Source organism: Schistocerca piceifrons, chromosome 11 (genome assembly GCF_021461385.2).
Source record: "Schistocerca piceifrons isolate TAMUIC-IGC-003096 chromosome 11, iqSchPice1.1, whole genome shotgun sequence".
Classification (NCBI taxonomy): Eukaryota; Metazoa; Arthropoda; class Insecta; order Orthoptera; family Acrididae; genus Schistocerca; species Schistocerca piceifrons.
Window position 1 is genome coordinate 163,841,445 of NC_060148.1, and position 6,564 is coordinate 163,848,008.

Below are 6,564 nucleotides of genomic sequence, written 5' to 3' on the forward strand. Positions count from 1 at the left end.
CCTCCATTTCTATATTTCAAAATAACTGAATTAAATTTTTGACGTTTACGGGGAACGTAGTCGCTTGCCACTGATATTTCTTTTCTACACCGACAGATGGCGGGCGAGTCCTAGATTGGGGTTTGTGTCATGTGAACACACCACATTTACAGCGATCTTTCGCATGTACAGACATCTGCGCCGATAGGTCGTTGTGTGTGGACCGGGCTTTACGGAAATACCAGAGCTGATGTGGCGGCTGCCAGGGCAGACTGCAGTTGGTATCTGACGCGCTCTCAGCCGTTGGCAGCACTGGCAGCGTGGCAGTCCCGTGCGACTTCAGTTGTCTGTCGCATTTACAGTGAGCTGTTTGCAGTGCGTGGACCTGCATCGGGATTTCGTACTGCAGCTTGTGCCACGCGAGTATCATTAATAAGGTAAGGATGACCATTTTCATTCGTTCCCGCTGTGTAGAATTGTTTTCTTCTTTGTTTTTGCAAAGCCAGGGTAGCTGTACGATCTCATTTTGTTGACAGTTGTCTGTCGCATTTACAGTGAGCTGTTTGCAGTGAGTGGACCTGCATCGGGATTTCGTACTGCAGCTTGTGCCACGCGTGTATCATTAATAAGGTAAGGATGACCATTTTCATTCGTTCCCGCTGTGTAGAATTATTTTCTTCTTTGTTTTTGCAAAGCCAGGGTAGCTGTAAGACCTGATCTTGTTCACCATCGATTCTATTGCGTATAAAGCAAACCCTGAATATTGTTATGCTCTCAAAATGCTAGCGAATTTAGAATTAAAAATATTGGTGTATTAAAGCCCCATCAAAATTCCAATTTCTTCTGCTGCTTTACAGACATTGGGGATGAATGAAAAGCACAGTCTCGGGCGAGATTTTTTTTCTCGTATTCGCGGCATTTTGTTGAAATTGTTACTCGAAACAGAGGGTTCTATTCGTAGACACGTGATGCATAAGAGGACTTTCTTGTTGGTGAGGAATAACAAAACGGAATGATGGAACACAGACTTTGTAGTGGAATAAAAAGTTTAACTTCAATTCTCAGCAGGTATTGTGCTAGGACCGAACTTAACCCAGTCAGGAATTGAACAAGTATGTTCCATCTGGACATAGCGTAGACTTTGGGACTGCCTGATTAGAGATGGGTCGAACTCGTTCATTCCCGTGAAGTACTTCATTCATTTCACTCTTTACCGTGAAGCGTTCAAATGTAGTTCATTCATGAAGTACGGAAGCCTGGCGAAGTTGTCCAGTTCGCCGCTCAGCCGCGGCTACGCTCGCTTCGCCTCGCTCGTACAATAAAGCTTCGTAATACTTCATAATTTTACCAACAGATGGCCGAACTATGAAGTAACGTCCACGTAACGTTTTGCGTCTTACAGCATGGTCGAAGGGGACAAAGGAAAGATAGAGAAGCCTGTCACATATAAAGAAGGTATTACGTTTAACCTTTCTCGTCATTTTCTCATGAAGCGCCAAAAAGTCTTCATCTGCCAAGTGAAACCTTATTTGTTGTATTTATGGACTGAAAACTAGGGCTACTAACGAAATTAAGTCCAATTTTATGTTCCTTTTAAAATTTAATCCAAAATAGAATGAGTATGTTTACCACTGTCACAAAGTCTATATACCTACGTTAAGTAATTATTCAGAAGTTTTCCTGCAGATTTTATTTTTGTTGAGAATAATAACCCTCTAAATTCAAAACGTAAACTGTCACCTGTAGTCATTGGTACGATTTCAGGTAAAATCCCTCTTTATTTTATTCGGAAAGCAATTTTTGTGTCTGTTCACGCTTATACAATGGCTAGCAACTCGCGATCGCGTAGAAGTAGTGAAATTTGGGGTTTCTTCGCCGATTTAGGTGATGGGAAAGCAAAGTGCAACTGTTGTTGTCAGTGTATTTCACCGCGCGATTCGTCGACACACAGTAGAGGGAGGACTGAAGTGAAGGGAGAATGAGTGACGTAGCGCCAATATAGTGGAAGTGGTAGAGGGAGAGGGGAAGAGTGAGTGAACGAACTAGGAAAAAAGAGTGGAGTGTGCTATCTGTGGAGAGTTTGAAGTACCAGTTCATTGAAATTGAGTGGTTAGTTCACACTTCACTGGAGTGAAGCGTTCATTTGAACGACTCGTTCACGAGCTCCCCATCACAGCCTGATCGTATGTGAGCGGCTGAACATCAAACCTTGTGAGACGCGTTTTTACAGCTCCATAGTGCGGCATCAAATCGGTATTTCGGAGGCACCCAGCTCTACGAAAACTGCCGAATACGGCACTTGAGCTGCGCAAAACATTTAGTCCAGCTACACACAGCGCTCTTACATTTAATGTCGTTTCTTTTTGCTTTCCTAGAGTAATGTTTGTGGTGAGACTACCGTCTGTTGGGTAGTCATTAAGTTAGATAAGGTTGTGCTGCATTTTGTGTTTATTGTATTTTTATAGTGCAGAAATCAATTGATCGTTAAATTGACCTTAAATTGGATCCTCCTCCTGCAAACTTTTACGAATATCGTCAAAATGGTCGCCATTATAGGTTTAGTATTCACATTGATTAATAGTGTCTCTTCAGACTGACTGTGGCTAGTACCTACCAAACACCACTCGTTTTTTTCTAACAAAGGAAGTATTTGAATGAAGGAAACATCACCGCACATTAAGAAGCAATATTGAAACATTTTTTTACTCTATAGTGCGATTAAAACTACTTCGTACTTGGCAGTTCGCTGAGCGGCCGTGCAATGTTGGTAGCTGCCGCTGTAAAAAATGGAAGTCGTGTTTTTTTATAATTTGGCAACTGTACATGGTAGTGATAGAACTACCTTCTGACACTTTTTTTAACTCAGTGAAAATTTTGTGCTTCTGAAATAGGGAAATATTTAACTTTTTACGAAAAGTTGAATTTTCACACTACTCCATATTAATCATTCCCTGCCTCCTAAACCATGTCGTACAACAACAAAATTTTAATGTTGTCTTCAGTGGCGTATTTCGATGATGTTTGCAAACTTTGAGCAATACAACCAGTAATAGTGAAGTAATAAATTAAAATATCTCGTCTGACGCGGAACTTTTTCCAAATCAACATCAGAAATGTAGTAAGCGACAAACTTTTTCCCTTTATATTTTTCGTGGGGGGTCAAACCGAGAAAAAGTTTCGGAAAGGTTTAAATTTATTTTTAGAGCACTCACGCTACAGTTTCGCCAAGACGAGAGTAGTATTGTGCGTACCGTTGAAGTGCTGATATGTTACACAGGGTGGGAGGAAGTAGCACACATACTGCCGTTAGTTACATTTTCGTCTTGTGCCATGAATTTCGCAACAAATCGCAAAACTCAGAATTCCAAGACAACGAGACGAACACCACCAAAGGGTACATTTTTTTTTTTTTCAACTCGACATGTTCTGTGTCTGACATCTGGAAAACAGAACTTTCCGATGTCTCCCCGACGGCAATAAATAATTCGAAAACACTATCTTCCAATAAGATCCGTTCTTCCATGCCTCCAGAATGACAGCTTTTGTATATACTGCAACATTACTCCAGTTTTCCACAGTTATTTTAGAGACAGCTTCAGGTAAAAGTCTTTCCACTTCTGAAAGCCTGAATGTCTTGTTTTCAAGTGCTATGAACCCCTTGATTTGGGCCCATATTAATTCTATAGCATTAAAGTGACAATGATAGGGAGGTAATCTAATTACAGAATGTCCATGTTTGTTGGCAGTTTCATCTACAACGTATGTCTGGTGTCGTGGCTTATGTTGTGAACACAAGTTCCAATAGTTCCACTTTCTTCATTCCGTCATCGAATTGTATATTATTTCGCCGTAACCACTGTATAACTTAAGTCTTTTCTAGAAGATAGCGTTGAGGGTTTGTCCTTTACACAAGTGTGGTATGGCGCATTGTCAATAATGTTGTACGACGGTTTCTCCAAATTCGGTAACAGTGAATTTTCAAACCATCATAAAAAGGTGAGGTTTTCTTTGACCTGAAACCATGTAAACAGCCAGGAACAAACCCACGGGCGGTACATGCATGAACAACAATAATTCTTCTTCATTTGCCAACAGGTATTGCCAGTCCTTCTTGTGATCTGTCAGACCAAGCTGTCTTCAGTGTATGACCAGAATTCATCCACGTTTCATCTAGCTACACTAAATAATCGAATTCAATGTCCTTTACCTGCCGCAAAAATCGGCATCGCCAAGCAGCAGTATCTTGCCGTTGCAAGAGAACTTTACGACCACTTAATTTTTCGTAATTAAATCCAGGTTTAATAAAACCAGCCGAAGAGATGACTTACTGCCAACAAAAAGACAAGCTTCTTTAAGCGTTTCATGCAGTTTTTGTAACGTTGGATGCTCTCTGCGGTGATAATATGCATACAAATGTCTGCGAATCGCATCCTGTTCGAAAGAATCAACATTCGTCACACGTTTCTCGACGCGTCGTTTTCTTCCCCGGAGTTTCCAGACTTGGCGGTTCGGAGTTAAGATTTGATGGCCCGGAATGTGTGTTCAGTTTTTCATTTTGCTCTTTGCCTATGTTTATAACGGTTCTGCTTATTCTTAATGCCTTCCGCAGTCCTCTCGACTACCTTATTAACGGAAAGAAGAGGCCCTCCCTTCTCCCTTTCCATCTCAAAATATTGTCTTACGTTGCAGGCGTATTCGCGTGATTGCCCTCTCAATGCTATTCCTTGCCCAACTTTCTTCGAAGATGATTTCGGACTACGAACTCTAGGACGACCACGCTTTTTATTTTCGGACATTTTGTACAGAGAAGTCACTACAGCAATTTATCACACACTCGTAGTGGAAACAAAGGAGAAGCAGACACTGAGATAATGCAGTTCACACAACACGACGCGCACGTACAAAGTAGTTTTAATCGCACTATAACAAGTCGTCCTAAATATATTTTCTTAAGTCATCTTTGGTCATAACTATATCAAAATACATCGGGTGGCAGTTACAGATCTTAGTGCAGTAAACTATAATCTATATTCTTGATCGAACAGGGCAGTCGTACTGCCGGTTCATAGTGTGCCTGTTGGACTCTTGTGAACTGGCAGTTCGCCTGTGCACTGATCGATCAACAAAAGGTGAAGTGGCTCTTCGGGAGAAGTATATTTATTTTTCTCGTTTGTTCGGTGTCTTAAATAAAAACACGCGAAAGTGTAATTGTGTGGTCTAACATGTAAAAATTGTTAAATGATCTTTACTTAAAATCTATCATTCAAAGAGATTTAAATATACACTTCATTGTTGACTGTTATTTAACTATTTTAGAAAATTATTTCAAAATTGGTTTTACTTTTACGTGACTCGCAACTGAGTAGTAAAATCATCTAACAAGAGGTACTGATTTACTTCCAAGAATATTACTTGAAAATTAAAATGTGTGTTATAATTAATTAGCCTTGGCGTATTTGTACTTTGGGAGCATGGACTCAAATATTGAAATTATTGTGGACCAATACAACTCTAGAAGAATACTCCTCTTACCATCATATTCAGGCTGTGGTAGTCGAATCCTGGCCCTCGGCGTAAGCTGAAAGTAAAATCTTAAAACTAATGTTGCTTTACACTGCGGCTCATTGCCGTGAAAAAATGTTAAATGTTGAAGCGGGCGACTCTGCGCTTCCGCTATGACTTCGCTTTATAGGACGCCGCGTAATGGAGCCTGTTGAAGCAATGGCCACTAAAATTGTGGAGCTGTAAACGTCTTAAGAAAAATGTAGTGCAAGGAACATGACAGAGTGCTCAATGTACACCGAAATAACTCACATATAAGCTTAAATGTAGTATATTTCGTGGTACAATATGTCTGCTTCCTGTTACTAGAAACAAGTGAAGAGAGGAAGAGAACAATCTAGGAGCGTTCTTCTCCCTTATTAATTGCGTAGAAGTTATTGCATTTAAGGAGTTTACCTCTTGATACAAATATTAAATTTAATATTAACTATAAAAAAGGAAAATTTTACGCTGCCTATGTGGTAGGTGAAACATAAGGTTCGTGTACATTTTTTCGTCACGAGATACACTTGTTCAGTTTTTTAATGTCTTTACGACAATTGTCGCTAGGACGGCAAAGATGGTAGAAACTGAGGATTCACATACATACTATTGTTAAATAAAACAAGAGCTGTTCAATAACCCTTTTTTAGGATAAATAAATGATTAATCAACTGCTGCTGCGGTTTTTCAACTAGAGTGCATTCTTAAAACTATAATTGCCTACAATATAAAGGCTATTGCTTTTAGGTAGAGGAAGTAATACAGTCTATATCACAGCAAGCCGATCTCTTAATATTAATAAGCTGAGTTTCTTCAACGTCTTTTTTTGAAGTAAGCGAAATAATAGGAATGCGAATGGTTGTAGACAAAAGATTAAGGACAGAGGCTGGTATGATGCTTTAGTCAACTACAGCTTATCTCTGTCTCTGAAGAGATGCAACGTAGTAGTCAAGCAATAACTTCTGTTTAACTGAAGCTCGAAGACCAATGAACTGACAACGCAAGTCAATACAAAGAATACTGATAAAAATCAAAGAATAA

The 6,564-nt window shown here is 39.8% G+C and overlaps 1 protein-coding gene across 3 annotated transcripts in view; it reads left to right on the plus strand.

Annotated features, from left to right (window-relative positions):
* Positions 1–332: 332 nt before the first annotated feature.
* The window catches only part of LOC124720088 (serine/threonine-protein phosphatase 6 regulatory ankyrin repeat subunit A-like), a 126,189-nt gene continuing 119,957 nt past the window's right edge, over positions 333–6,564 (plus strand). Inside the window, exons 1-2 of one of the 3 annotated variants that reach the window (XM_047245368.1) lie at positions 333–416; positions 535–609. The gene's annotated coding sequence lies outside the window, so the exon portion shown is untranslated. Of the gene's footprint in view, positions 417–515; positions 610–6,564 lie in introns of all 3 variants that reach the window. The other 2 variants (XM_047245367.1, XM_047245369.1) reach the window with 2 other exon arrangements.